The sequence below is a fragment of the Mus caroli genome, chromosome 6 (assembly GCF_900094665.2).
Source record: "Mus caroli chromosome 6, CAROLI_EIJ_v1.1, whole genome shotgun sequence".
NCBI classification, from domain to species: domain Eukaryota; kingdom Metazoa; phylum Chordata; class Mammalia; order Rodentia; family Muridae; genus Mus; species Mus caroli.
The window spans coordinates 124,667,895-124,683,352 of NC_034575.1; the positions used below are offsets into that span (position 1 = coordinate 124,667,895).

At 44.1% G+C, this 15,458-nt stretch overlaps 1 pseudogene; it reads right to left on the reverse strand.

The window, feature by feature from the left end:
• Positions 1-7,835: 7,835 nt before the first annotated feature.
• Positions 7,836-14,102, reverse strand: LOC110295813 (annotated as a pseudogene).
• Between the last annotated feature and the right edge of the window lie 1,356 nt (positions 14,103-15,458).

Genomic DNA, 15,458 nt, shown 5'->3' on the forward strand with positions numbered 1-15,458 from the left:
TGGGAAACCACACTTGGGATGTAGCTTAGAGTTGCGGTTAGTTTGTATCGATAAACACTGAGTCTGTTAGGTGAGGTAGTGACTACCTGATATTTCACAAGCCTTCCTGGTAGAATTTCTCCTTTGTAGCTGGAGTTCCAGAGATGATCCCAGTGGAATCCTCCACAATAGTGAGTTGATGCTGAAGAAGAAGAGACAGAGACAGACCTTCTAACTCTTGGGAGTCATGAGAAACATTTCCACCCAATGTGGTCTTTAGGGTTACTTGATTTCATACGCTACATTCCTCGGTGGGGTGAACCATGAGCCATCAGGCAGGACTCAGAAAATCTTAAACAGTGTTATAAAGTTATTAGCAATTGAAAGAAAATTAAAATTCAAGGTCCATGACTCATGCGGCTTGCTAGTTAGGAGGGCTTTTGGGGCCTAGAGCAAAGAACAAAGGCTGTTGCTGTTAAATCATCCCAGGAACCAGCTAGCCATAAAGATAGGAGAAGACCTGTAAAGACAGCCAGACTATCTCAGCAGGGATGTCCGGACTATCTCAGCTGAGTCATAAGCCCCTGCCCCTCAGAATTGCTGTTACCTCTCTCTGCACGTACAATTGCTGATGTTTAAACTGTACAATTGTGTGAAGCCGCGCCAATTCTTCCGCTACCCCCACTCTTTTCCTATATAAACCCCTAACTTTTGAGCCTCGGGGTCGACACCTGTATCTCCTGAGTGAGATACGTGTTGGCCCAGAGCTCTGTCATTAAACTACCTTGTGTGTTTGCATCAAGATGGTCTCTCATGATTCTTTGGGTGAGTGCTATCTCGTGGCTCGGGTGGGGGTATCCCCGCCGGAGGTCTTTCACAATACCATCCCAGGAGGCAAGTGTACACATGATCATTGATGGAGATATTCCCTTCAGATGTGTGCTCTGATGGTGCCACTGTGTTATGGAAAAGACTGAGGGGACACATCCTGTCCCAATGAGTCTGCCTGTTCACTTCTCAGCCCTCCACCTCCAACAGCCACGTCCATCTTGGCTATGTTTTTAGAACTGTCCATGACCTTGACCATGGCTCACACATGGTATGTAGTATCTGGAAGATGCCTCTGAGCCTTGTAAAGAATGCAGATGTTTCTAGGAAACTCTAAATCTCTCACTAATGTTCCCTACCCTGGCACTTTTATAATTATGGTTTTGTCTTTCAAAATGCTGTACCCCCGAGCTCAGGTTCTGTGGTGGTTGAAGATACTTGGCTCAGGGAGTAGGACTGTTAAAAGGTGTAGTCTTGTAGGAGTAGGTATGGCCTTTTTGGAGGAAGTGTGTCACTGTGGAGGTGGGCTTTGAGACCCTCCTCCTAGCTGCCTGGAGGACAGCACTCTCCTGGACGCCTCCAGATCAAGATGTAGAATTCTCAGTTTCTCTTCCAGTACCATGTCTACCTGCTGGCTGCCATGCTTCCTGCCATGATGATAATGAACTGAACGTCTGAAACTGTAATCCAGCCCCAATGAAATGTTTGCCTTTATAAGAGTTATCTTGGTCATGGTGTCTCTTCACAGCAATGAAACCGTAACTAAGACAGGTGCCAAGAAGCTTTCTGGAGGCACATGCCCATTCTTGGTCTGGGCATTAATAAAGGACTCAAAACCTTTAATTGGATTAATTAGCAAGCTTGTCAGTACCAATCTCTTTTGGATCATTTCATTACCAGGTATTTTAGTCAGATTTTTGTTGCTATGATAAACACCATGACCAAAAGCAACTTGGGAAGGAAAGGGTTTGTTTCAGGTTATAGTTTACAGTAAATCTTCTAAGGAAAATTAGGTGAAGAATGCAGAGCAGGAACCTGGAGGCAGGAGCTGAAGGAGAGGCGATGGAGGAGGGCTGCTTACTGACTCGCTCCTCCTGGCTTGTTCATTTTGCTTTCTTATATTACCCAGGATCACCTTCTCAGGGGTGGCACCATGCACAGAGGGGATCCTGTCATATCAATTATTAATCGAGAAAATGCCAGAAAGTCTAGCTTATATGCTAGTTTTATGGAGGTGCTTTCTTAATTGAGGTCCACTCCTCTCAAATGACCCTGCCTTGTGTCAGGTTGGCAAAAAGTTACACTGACACACGAGGTAAAGATTTCTCCTCTCTTTTTGTCTTCCACAGGAAAGAGTTCAGCTAAGACACTGTTAGAGCCCATGTTTATTTAGCAAAGCAAAAGAATTCAAAGCAAACTCCAGAAGAATACTGGAGCAGGCTGGTCTGGAGGTGGGTGGCAGCCCTCGGGGCTCTAGATGGTGGATTTTTAAAAAGTGTCTTTTGGTTTCCTCTCTCCTAAGTCAATGTCAAGTTCCTGCGTTTGGGAGACAGCTTCATTTATCTACTCTGCTGACATTGATTCAGGACCAAGATGTCCCCACAGCTGTGCCTTCTCATCAGCATATTCACTGGTAACATGTGTGGTCACTGGGAAAGTCCCCTGGTTCTTACTTTCTTACATGGGATCCCTCCTGCTTGTATCTGCTTAGCTGCATGCTCTTAACAATTACTGACTCCTTCTAAAACACCACTGTTGTTAACAATTGATTTCTAGCGCTGCTATTCTCTGAAGTTTTTCCTAGGTAAATTGATTTCTAGGAATTTTCACAAAATGAATTATTCTTTGAGTGTCTGTACATTGAAAGTCATTATTATCAAATATTAAAACCCTTTGTTCCTGGCAAATAGGAGTTGAGAATTTATTTGAATCATGATAATATATACTTCAGTTTAAGTAATTCAACTTGCAATTGGTGGTTAGAGCTTGTAGAAGCCCATTTAAAAAGAAATTTTAGGTCTCCACATAAAGTAAATTCAATATTCTTACTCCTTTTATTTTCATGGAAAAATTGATAAATTTTTAGAAAGAGGGGTATTCAAAAGATGTATCTTTTTAAAGCTTAATTTTCCCCAAGCCATGGCAAGAAGTAACCTGAGCAAACTAGAGTGAAAGGACCATGGAGCAGCAGGAAGAGCTAAGTTATCTTAGTTTGCTTTTCTGTCATGTAAACCGAAACCTTTCAAAGAAAAGAATTTCATCTCTGCCACTTTTGGAGTTGAGAAGCTTAGCACCATGGTGCCAGCATTGGCCAAGGGTTGGCTGGTGGATCCCAGTTAGAGGCATCACATGACCAGAGCTCAGTTTACCCAGGATTTTATAGGTGCTATTTAAACCTCTGTCAGTCTCTCCCCCAAATTCCTTAACCCTGGGCTTCTGGTATCATTTGAGAGCAAAGGCTTTAGTCTGAAGTGCACAGGCAGCTTGCTTCTGTGCTCTTCTGCAGATGTCCCTCTTCCCCTACCCCAGGCTCTCTCCCACAGCAAGCACAGTGGGATGCACAGGCAGCTTGCCTCTTGGCTTTCCCTAACCGCTGCTCCTCCCTGCAGCAAATTTTGGGATTCCTCCCCCTCCCTGGCTGCTCCAAGAGACCTTGAGGATCCACAGGTGCCAGCTTGAGTGAGACAGCCTCCATAGCTTCAGTGGCCCCGAAGCTAGTACTCTCCCTGATAACCGGCTGAGAACTTCCTAGGTGCATCTGGTGCCTGTCCTTGGAAAAAGGAGATTAGGGTACCATGTTTATATCATGGAAGAGAAGTGATCAAAGGTCATAGACAGTTATGGCCTGTTGTGTCCGGCCAGCAGATCACAGCCTGGGTTCTAGCCTGGAAAGGCATTTTGGAAACCTGGAAGAGAAGAGGGGCTAGGCGGCGAGAGAAGGGAATGAAGCTAAGACAACATTCTGATCAAAGCTCAATTTTACTATTTCCAGACACTCAGTTATAAAGGAAGGGGGAGGGAACCCGATTTCCCGCCAAACAATCTCGGGGTCCAGTAGCAGGACGAACACGTGTGTGCCTCCAAGCAGCAAAGGCAGGGTCCAGCAGTAGGCGTGGCAGGACGAATGAGCAGGAAGCTCCACCCTTGAGCAAGCAGGTTCAAGCAGGTGGGGGAAGGGAGACCACAATGGCCAGTCATAAAACTAGTTCCTGGTAGCCCCTTAAAGATATTTCTTAGGTCAGAAGAACCCCCTCTTAGCAGCGCAATTCTACCCTACCAAATGGTATCATGTCTGAATTATAACTTACTTCATCTGCCTCCCCTACCACCCTAAGCACTCAAAGAATTTCTAACTATGCTGTATATAAGTATCAAGCCATCTAAGCTCATGGTTGCACTCCTGTCCTGCATGTGTGAAGGTTTGCAATATGAGTCTGACTTGAAAATAAAAGACTTGTATGCACGATTGCAGCAGACTCCACAGTTCTTGAGCTCTCCTGGGTTTCCTGAAAAGTTGGGGCACAACATTTGGGGGCTCGTCTGGGATTCCCCAGCAGCTCTCTGGAATCTGCAGTCCAGAGAGTCTAAGACAGGTGAGCAAGTGTGGTGAGTGTCAGTGTTTCTGTATTGTTCATTGTTCACTGTTCACATCTGTTCTTTCTGGGCATATCTTGGCATTGGGAAAAGCCTTGAGGTAGCAGTATATATGTATCTGTGGCCAGAAGTAACCCTACTGGACACACTAAACAGTTACAGTCATAACAGGCAGGAAGACATTCCTGAGCTGGAGTTCAGGGTGGTTAATGTTCCTGCCCATCAGTTGGAAGTGCTTGAGGAGCAGCCCTGGCACAATCTGCTGTCATATCCCCCTCGCCTCCACTTTCTGAGGCAAAAGTCTGTAAGTCCTAGTGTTTGGATTTATTTTTGTTTCCAGTCACAACGTGGCTATGGTGCATGTGGTTTTGTCAGAGGTGTTTCTAGTAGTGGTTAGCCTTGTGTTATACTGGACAGTGACTGACACAACGGGACAGACTATCACTCTCTTCCTTCCCACCCCCTTAACATCATCTTGGCTCACTTTAAGGAAGTGAAGACCAGTGCACACATGAGCAAGAAGAAAACACATTTGTACTGTAGCTCGGAATGGCCCACTTTCAGAGTGGGATGGCCAGCAGAGGGAACTTTCCATCTTCCCATGGTGCTAGTGGTCAAAAACAAAGTGTTCCAGAAGGCACACGGGCATCCAAAACAAGTCCCCTACATTATAGTCTGGAAAGATTTTATTGTCAACCCACCACCTTGGGTGAAATCCTTTTTATTATCCCTGACTAACGCTACTTTGTCCCCAGAAACCATGCCTGCTCTGATGGCAAAAGAACAAAAATAGGAAGACTTCAAGCCTTCAAAGCTTCTCTATCCTATCCTACAGGACAGTACACCGGAAAAAGTCATATTCCTACCTCCTTGAATGCCCATACCCCTTATTGGGGGAGGGATTTACTAGCCAAAATGAGAGCTCAGATTCATTTTGACCCTGGGAAAGTCCAGCTGACAGACGGAAACAGCAATCCAATCCAGGTGCTGACATTTGACCTGGACTCTGAGACTGAGTATAGACTATACGAGTCACCAGTCATCCCTGAACAAGACCTGGATGCCTGGCTGGCAGAGTTTCCCCAGGCATGGGCAGAGACTGGAGGTATGAGGCTGGTAAAACATTAACCTCCTGTATTTGTAGAGCTCAAGCCAAGAGCAGACCCAGTATGGGTCATGCCCCAGGAAGCATGGAAGGGGATCACTCCCCATATCCAGAAACTGTTGGCCTTGGGAGTCCTTAGGCCATGTCAGTCAGCCTGAAACACCCCATTATTGTCTGTGAAAAAGCCAAAGTCCAATGACAACCACCCTGTCTAGGATCTACTGGACATTAACCGCAGGGTGATGGACATACACCCAAAAGTGCCTAACCCTTATACCCTGTTGAGCTCTCTACCTTCAGATCAGAAATGGTATTCTGTTTTGGATCTAAAGGATGCTTTCTTCAGCTTACCTTTGGCTTCCAAAAGCCAGAAATACTTTGCCTTTGAGTGGCATGATTCTGAAAGTGGCATTAATGGACAACTCACCTGGACCTGCCTGCCTCAAGATTACAAGAATTCACCTACTATTTTTGATGAAGCTTTGCATGAAGACCTGGATGAGTACAGAGTTAATAATCCAGATATAACTCTTGTTCAGTATGTAGATGATCTTTTAGTTGCAGCAGAAACCAAAGAAGAATGCAAGGGTACCCAGAATCTCCTACAGGTTCTGGGAGACATGAGATATTGAGCGTCTGCCAAAAAGGCACAGCTCTACAAGAGTGAGGGCCAGCAGTAGTGTTCCACACCAAGAAAAGATGCCACACACTCCCGTCGAGTCAGTTTTGACAAGCCAAGAGGCTTAAAAACTACTCTCGAGCCAAAAGAGTTTCACAGAAACTCGCTCCTGGAGTCTGGCATTCTCTAACCCATACATTAATTTTCCATTCCTGTGTTAGTCTAGTGTATGGATCCACGTGCTCTCTTTTAGTATGATCCTATTATAAGTGCCTTTTAAGATTGAATTCTGACATAGCTAAAGCCTTCCACCAGTGTTCTAACAGTCCTAGAACGTCCTTGAGCAAGACCATGGGCTTGAAATTCAGTAAGAATATTACTATTCAGAATAGCCTCTGGTATTGCACTATCACTTAGAATAAAAGCCAAGTCGCACCCATATACAGGAATTTACAGTGGTTTAGGAAGTAGAGCGGGCTATGGTTTTAGAGTATTGCATTATTCATGAGATGGTTAGCTAGAACAGAACTCCCTAGTTAGAACCATGACTTGGGTGTGAAAGCCCTTGCCCTAGGAGAGTAAAGACCTCACACCTGGCTTCTAAGATTATAGCTGAGTTACACCCATACACACATATTTACAATGGCCTAAGGGGAAGGTGGACTATACAATAGACTAAAATAGGAACTATGGCAAGGGCACGAAGCCCTTGACCCAGGCTTCTAAGATTAAGTGAATCTTAGGTGGAGCCCTTGTTGATCCCAGTTGTTAACTATGAATTCTATCCCAGGTGGTTCCTGTTAGACCTTTTGTGTTTGCATTCCTCTGTTTTATGTAAGATTCCGGTTACCTCATTTGTACCTTGCGAATATGTCGCCCAACTTCCTTATTGTCTTCTGCATAAAAAGTCTGATGCTCGATTTGAAAAATACATTCAGATTCCACACGACCTCTCCTGTGTGCATCTGTTTGTCACCCATCCTATGCTTTGTCCACCCGAGACTAGAGACTCGTTCCACGCAGACAAAGGGGCCCAGAGGGTCTGCGGCAAAAAGAGACTGTCTTCAGCATACCAACTTCATAAGCACAAGACAGGTAAGAGAATTCTTGGGATCCACAGGCTTTTGCAGATTATGGACCCCAGGTTTCACTGAAATAGTCAAACCTTTATATAAGGCCACCAGGGAGGGCAAAGACTTTGCTTAGACTCCAGATCATCAAAAAGCCTTTGATAAAATAAAGCAGGCCCTACTGTCAGCTCCCACTTTGGGGCTACGAGACATCACAAAACCATTTCACTTGTAGGTTGATGAGTCAATGAATGAAAAGGAATAGCCAAAGGGGTCCTGACTCAAACTTTGGGGCCATGCAAACAGCCTATGACCTATCTTTCTAAGAAATTAAATCCAGTCTTCCATGGCTGTTGGCAGAGGAGCTCAGGCACAGAGACCAGCAAATGTCACACAGACACAAGGATTAGAATCTAGTGCCCCTCAGCTACCAGGGCTTCTTTGTATAGAACTCTTCTCTTAGAATGGCACATCTGTGTCTGTGTACATTGATATTTACACAATAAAGAATCTGTAAGAGGCCCAGTGCTTTTAGAGTCCATGTGCTGTGCCACTAACTGCACTGGGAGGCAGACAGCAAAGACAGGTTAGGTGCAGAGATCTGGTGTGGATGGTAAAGTAATTGAGATGGGATTCGAAGTCAGGAGTCATTACACGGGGTTTCATGGTTTAGTTCCTTTTGGCAGATCCAACAGTTGTCTGAAGCACAGCTCTCAGAAATCACTTTGCCCTCCCACACTGAGAGGACGGCACAGCTGCCATTTTCAGTGTCACCAGTGATTTTTAATCTGAGGAGGAAGAAAATAACTGCCCTTAGTGTTTAGGATTTTCTATAATTCTGAGTTGGCCATCTTCTCCTCTAGACTTCTAAGGATTATGAAACACACAGTTCTTAAGCACAGAACCTTCTTTGTGTAGTGGGAAGTAGTTAATGCAGAGACTTACAAGTGGTCACAATTCTGAGAATAAGTGATAGTTGAATGCTCAGCCCTAAGTAGGCCAGTTACTCCATCACCCCTACCACCTGTCACAGGCAACAACATGGAGAAGAGGATGGAAAGACTGTAACAGCCAGAGGACAGGAGAAGTGCCATGAAAATGTCTTCCAGGCTTGACTCGGTCGGTTACTCATGAACTCACTGCCATTGTGATAACCTGCATAAGACCTGCACAAGATTGGGACTGGAAGGCCAACATTCCATCCCAGGTAGAAAGGGAGCTCTTGAGACCCCAGACTTCCTTGAGGTTATGGGCAGTTAATAGTTGCTGGGTGAGGAGATAACTGCCTGCCTCTGCCTCCCAAGTGCTGGGATTAAAGGCATGAGCCACTACTGCCTAGCAATTTCTTCTGATCTGAAATGTTCCATCCTGGAGGGAGGCTCATTAAGATTCAGAAAATTTGCTGGGTGGTGGCGGCTTTTAATTCCAGGACTTGGGAAGCAGAGGCAGGTGGATCTCTATGAGTTCAAGGCCAGCCTGATCTACAGATTGAATTCCAGAACAGCCAGGGTTACACAGAAAAACCCTGTTTTGAAAAACAAAACAACAATAAATAATAATACCAATAAATAATCATAAAGTTCTAAAGGGAAGCTCCTTAAAAGTCAGTAAGTAAACAACTCACAAGTCTTAACAACAAGCTCCTGAAACTGAGCAGGAATGGAAACAGACATATGCTGTTGTCATGGCACAGCCCAGGAATATAGTTGCAGAAGTCTGAGTGCTTGTGGGAACACTCCAAGAAAACAGGAAAAGAGTCTTGTGAGTCTGTTTCTTTAAAACATGAAATGTTCTTAGAATGTGTTTTTGTGTTCCTCCAAGTGCAACAGAAAAGGGTGGGTTTACTTCAGATTGCATATTACTACTTCATATAGATAACTGGTGTTTAAACTGTCCTCTGCTTCTCTGGAAAAAAAAAACACATTTGTGATGCTCAACTTATCTTTGCTATTGTATACAGCTTGAACTCATGAACTTTCTCAGTCCTCAGTATAAATTGCTGCTCTGAATAAAGTTGATTATTGCATGAGACTTTAGTCCATCTTATTTATTGATTCTGTTCTCCCAGGTCCTACTGTCTCTGGAGCTGTGATACATTGTTCCTCATTATACCAATAATTATGAGTTCTGCTAAAATATATAATTTAACTATGAAGCATCAGCTCTCCCATTGTATTCATGGTTGTCGCAAGAATCTCACAAAATAAGAAAATGAGACACCAAAGAGCAAATAGCTAATGGCTGCTTTGTGATCCACATTCAGTTATGGCTTATAAACCATGTGTGTCCTAACTGGGCACATATTGAAACCCCTGTGTCCAGCTGGTGATGCTACTCATGGGTGATTGCATCATGAGGACACCATTTCTGTCAATGGATTAACTCACTGAGTTTCCAGCTGAATGAAGTGAGCCTCATAGGAAGAGGCCAGGCCTTTGAGAGGCCTATCTTCCCCTGTGTCTCTCTCTGCTCCTGTCTGAGCAACTTGGCTTGTCTCTGCCTTTTTACTGAGTTTCTGCATTGCCACAGGAGCCACAGAAATGGAGCAGCAGACTACAGACTAAGACCTCTTAAATTAAAAAAAAAAATTTGATACCTGTGATGGTTTGTATATCCTTGGACCAGGGAGTGGCACCATCTGAAGGTGTGGCCTTGTTGGAATAGGTGTGACCTGGTTGGAATGGGTGTGTCACTGTGGGTGTGGGTATAAGATCCTCACCCTAGTTGCCTGGAAGTCAGTCTTCCACTAGCCGCCTTTGGATGAAGACAGAACTCTCAGCTCCTCCTGTGCCATGCCTGCCTGGATACTGCCATGCTCCCACCTTGATGCCTTGATGATAATGGACTGAACCTCTGAACCTGTAAGCCAGCCCCAATTAAATGTTGTTTTTATAAGACTTGCCTTGGTCATGGTGTCTGTTCACAGCAGTAAAACCCTAACTAGGACAATACCCAATCATCTTTCCATTCTTGTTCACTCAGAGATTTTATCATGGTGACAGAGATCCATACTGATATTTATGAATTCTTTTCTTTCATACTCAGAACCTGACAATGGGATCTGAAGACTTCCTGTACTATATTTTCACCAAAATTTGAAATGTGCTGCTTAAGACATTCCATGTAATGTGTAGAAAAGTATAAAAATGATAGAAGAAAGAAGAAGCAATTATGTACATTTATAGGTTCTTAGTAGCCATTTTCAAAAGGAGTTACTCTAGTCCCTGGCTTTAAAACTCCATTGCATCCATGCACACATACATACACACATACATACACACATACATACATGCATACATACACATGACACACGAGGACACTAATTCTGCCAATGGATTAACTCACTGATGAGTTTCTAGCTGAATGAAGTGAGCCTCCCAGGAAGAGGCCAGGCTGGTATCTTTTATATGTAAAAGTTTTTGACCACCTTTGCAATCATATTTTTAGGCTATTCTGAACTTCTTTAATCTTTGATGTCAGTGTTACTCACTCTGAACCAATGATCAAGAAGCATGACTGCTCTCATCTTAATCTTAGATATAGCCCTAAGGCTCTGAAATGTTTTGGGGTAAAGTACCCCCCATACCTTCCTTCTCTTCTCTTCTCTTCTCTTCTCTTCTCTTCTCTTCTCTTCTCTTCTCTTCTCTTCTCTTCTCTTCTCTTCTCTCCTCTCCTCTCCTCTCCTCTCCCTCCCCTTCCTCCCCTTCCTCCCCTTCCTCCCCTTCCTCCCCTTCCTCTTCCTCCTTCTCCTTCTCTCCTTCTTCTTTTTCTCTCCCACCCTCCCTCCAGGTATCTCTGCCAGATTAGGCACATTCTTCCCCACTGAAGCCAGACAAGGCATCCCTGTTGGGGAATGGATACCACAATAAGGCTACAGCTTTAGAGGGGTTTCTGCTCCAGTTGTTGGGGGACCCACATGGAGATGGATCTTCACTTCTGCTGTAAGAGTGCCTGAGGCCTCATTTCAGCCCTTGTGTGTTCTTCCATTGGTGGCTCAGCTTCTGAAAGCTCCCACAAGACCCGCTTTATATATGTAAATGTCAGTCACGTTCTCATCTTCCCAACAAAATGATTCTCTGAGATTATCATGTTAGATAACAAGCTTCCATGGGGAGGTCTCATAGCCCTCAATTTGGCCAAAGGGCAACACTAGACTATAAATGGGAGTAGTTCTTCTGCTTGCTGATTGGTTCCTGAGTGAGCTCAGAAGCCCCTCCCACTATACTAATTAACATTTTTTTTGTATCAGAAAGGAGAAGGCTTTGGATGAAACAGAGCTGGAGGCCTGAGCCAGAGGAAGAAGGGGAGCAGCAGGAGGCAGAGCAGAGAGCCCTGCAACGGAAACCAGGGAAGCAGGGGAGGCAGGTGGAGTAGCTGGCTGCTCAGGGACTGTCCCCAGAAAGGCTAACAGGCTTATACTACACAGATTCTCCATGTCTTTACAATTAGCCCCAAGGGGAACCCCCAAAAGCCCCTGCAACAGAAATGAATATTCAAATTAGCTCTTCTAGTACTCACACATCAGAATTGAAAGTTGAGCCATTTATCCACTTCCAGTTCATGTCTGGCAATGTGTACCTTAGTCCAATCCAAAATGAATTGTATTTTTCCTTTATTGAGTCCTGTAGGAATCTCTGCAATCCAAACAGAGCAGAGGACTTAACCCTGAGTCTGTGTATTGGTGACTCACATTCTACCAGCCTCCTGAAACCTGTACCCATTTTGAGTCCCCAATGGTTAATTCTTCCTCTTTTGTGAAATCTGTGCCCCGTATTTATGGTCCAAAGGACACTCTTCTTACACATGCAGTTATTGGCTCACATGTCCAATTAGTCTCTCACACTATGAACTTCTATAATGTAAAGTCTCCACCTCCTTTGTGTGGAAAATCTGTTAACTCTAGAGATGTTGGTTTAGTTTAAAGAATGTGCTAATGTCTCTATTTTATTGAACAGCTTACCAGTTCTTCTTGGTCTTGAATGAGCAGAAAAGTGGCTCCTTTTCTACCACAGTCAATTAGACCTTCCTTCCAAGTGTTGGAAACTTGAGAAACGTGAAAGCACTTATCTCGGTGTGAAAGCCAGTCTTGGGGGCACTCTAGCTTAGCTGGACTGTCTGAAGCGAGAGGAAGACATGGTGTATTTCTACCCTGTTCTTGCTGCATCACAGCTGGTTACACACAGTAGTTGCTTTACTAACCCACACTTTTATTAACATGTGCAGGAACAAGATTACTGTTATGACACATCAAAGAAATATAAATAACAAGGAATACACTTTTTTCTACTTTAGACAAAGTTAACTGTTTGACACAGCATTTTCTTAAGTTAATGATTAAGTATGCTAGCATCCCTAGGCAGTATGGCCAAGTGGTTGAGATCTCAGGCTTCCGGGTCACATAGTTTCAAAGATGCTACCAGCCTTATTAACTACCAATCATGAGACCCTCAACAAGTTTCTATGCAGCAATTTCCTTTAACATAAGATATAGTGATATAGCATCTTCAGAGATGGCTGTTGTAAGCCTTGGCTGACTGTGAGTAACCCCTGGTAAATAGCAAACATCACCTATTATTCTTGCAAAATACAAGGCACAAAAAAATTACCTGTTGTTTTATCCAGGTTCTCTTGAATAAGCACACAGCATTTTTCTATTGATGGTTTTTGTATTAGGACTCACACTGATAAATGAGAAAACACAGAGAGGAATTAACGCTGAAATGAATGGCGGAACAGGTGTGCTCCATTTCTCACTCCAGGAAATCAAGTTATTTCAACAAACCTGAACTTCTGGACTGGGAATAAAATCTTAGCAAACTGGGCTGAGGAAGGAGCATGGAGACAGAATATATAAATAAAGAAGAAAACACAGAACATGTGGATTCCCACCTCTGTTTAGTGTGACATATTATCCAATGGCGTCACAGAGACTCTTAACTTACCCACCCTCACCACCTGAATCCTCATCTTCAGAATGAGTACTAGTGCACCCTCCACAGAAGACAGCTTAGTGCCACTGGAGTTTAATAGACACTTAATAAACCAAACACTGGAGCCTTTTGGTTTGCTTTGTTTTTGTTTTGGTCACAATTATGATTTATTATTTTAGGCTCTGTGTACATGTGTGTTGTGTGTGTATTGGGGTCTAGGGGCTTGGAGTCAGCTCAGAACACACACAGACACCAAATTCTCAGCACAAAGGACATTTATTATCCTGGAGGGATTGCGAGACTGTTTGCCTCTGGATCAGGCAAAGACAGCAACAGGTGTTTTTTTTTGCAAGAGTGGGTTTTTAAGGAGAAAAAGGGGAAGTCTGTGCCAGGTTCAGTTGAGAAGTCCTGATTGGCATGTTAGTCAGGGTAACCAAATAATGCACTTTGATAACTGGACCTTGATGCTGGACCTCCTCAGTGATCAGCCTCAGGAATGAATCAGGCAGAAGGAAGTGGCTAAGGGAATAGACCTTGGGGGCTTTAGAAAAGGAGAGGAACGGGGGCTGGAGGAAGAGGGGGAGGAAGACAAAATCTGCTGGTGCCATCTTTGTCATGCTCAGGTCTGTTAGAGAGCCCTTTGTGTGTAACAATCCCTAATGGGTCTCAGAGGAATTTGGAAGCATGAAGGCAATGTGAAATTTCTCACTGGGTATGGGATACTGTCCTGTTCCTACTCACGTCATTGACCCTCCTCCAGGCCCAAGGGGCCCAATCATGTGAAGAGGCACCGATATTTATGATGGAAGCAGAGGAAGGATTGTGAAGCACAAGCCCTGGCCTCACTTACCTAAGACATTCATCCCAATCAGGGTCAGGACAAGGAGGATGAGCCCAGCACAGCTGAGCTTCAGAGCCAACCTGTGTGAACGTGGGCACCGACAGGCATCTGCAAAGTTAAGAACCTTGTAACTCATTTAAGCCAGTACAGAACATCTGGAATAACAGTTAAAGGTGGTTTTGACTAACTGGGACAATTGGATTCAAGTAGAGGGTCAGCTGCAGATATGAGCCTTTCTCTACCATCTTAAAGCAGAATTCCACGAGATGAACTCGCCGTTAGGTTCAGCTGTTTGCTTTGATAAAGCAGGACTGAAAGAATAATACTTATGTATGTATTATGCACAAAGGAGCATCGGCTGAATCAATCTCGATACATGTGATTGAGTGCTGTCCAAAAGTAAATGGTATGTTCTATTTTGGAATGGTATGTTCTATTTTGGAAGGGAGTCAGAGCATCGCTAAGGAAGATTCTTTAATCAAGAGATGTTTGTGATGCTCAGTTTTATGGTAATAATGACATTCAGTGCTAATGACATATGATTCTATTCCTGAACACTGAGTCTGCTTCACTAATGTCTACCATGATCTCCATTTTCGGATCAAAGGCGTGGCATCCAAGAAGAAGCATCTTGGGCCTAGCAAACACAGGAGTGGATGTTCACAGTCAGCTATTGGATGTATCACAGGGCTCCCAATGGAGAAGCTAGAGAAAGTACCCAAGGAGCTAAAGGGATCTGCAACCCTATTGTTGGAACAACATGATGTACTAACCAGAACCCCGGAGCTCTTGTCTCTAGCTGCATATGTATCGAAAGATGGCCTAGTCGGCCATCAATGGAAAGAGAGGCCCATTGGACTTGCAAACTTTATATGCCCCAATATAGGGGAATGCCAGGGCCAAAAGAATGGGAATGGGTGGGTAGGGAAGTGGGGGGCGCTATGGGGGACTTTTGGGATAGCATTGGAAACGTAATTGAGGAAAATATGTAATAAAAATATTAAAAAAAAAAAGAAAAAAAAAAGAAGAAGCATCTTGTGATTTCAGATGGTATTTCAATATTTCAGTTGTGTTAGTCCCCCCTTCTAGGCTGAATTCAAAAGCCCTTAGTGGATAGAGGAACTGAAACTGGCCAGTACCAGACTCTGTGTATATTGTTTTACACACACACACACACACACACACACACACACACACACACACACCATACACAAGTACATATTATACAATGAGGTTTTCACAGCATTCTTTCCTACACTTTAAAGGCAGGGTTGTCCCTTAGCCAGGCTGACTGCTAACCCTCTGTGTGACTGAAGATGACCTTGAGCTCCTTATTCTCCTGCCTCTACCTCCCAAGTGATGGAATTATAAGTGTGCACCACCCAGAACAAGTAGAGAGTAAGAGACTATAAAGTACTCGGCCCTAAGTGGCACAACTGCATCTCATCCCATCCCGAACTAAAGCTCTGCCATCATCACCGAAGAGGGGACA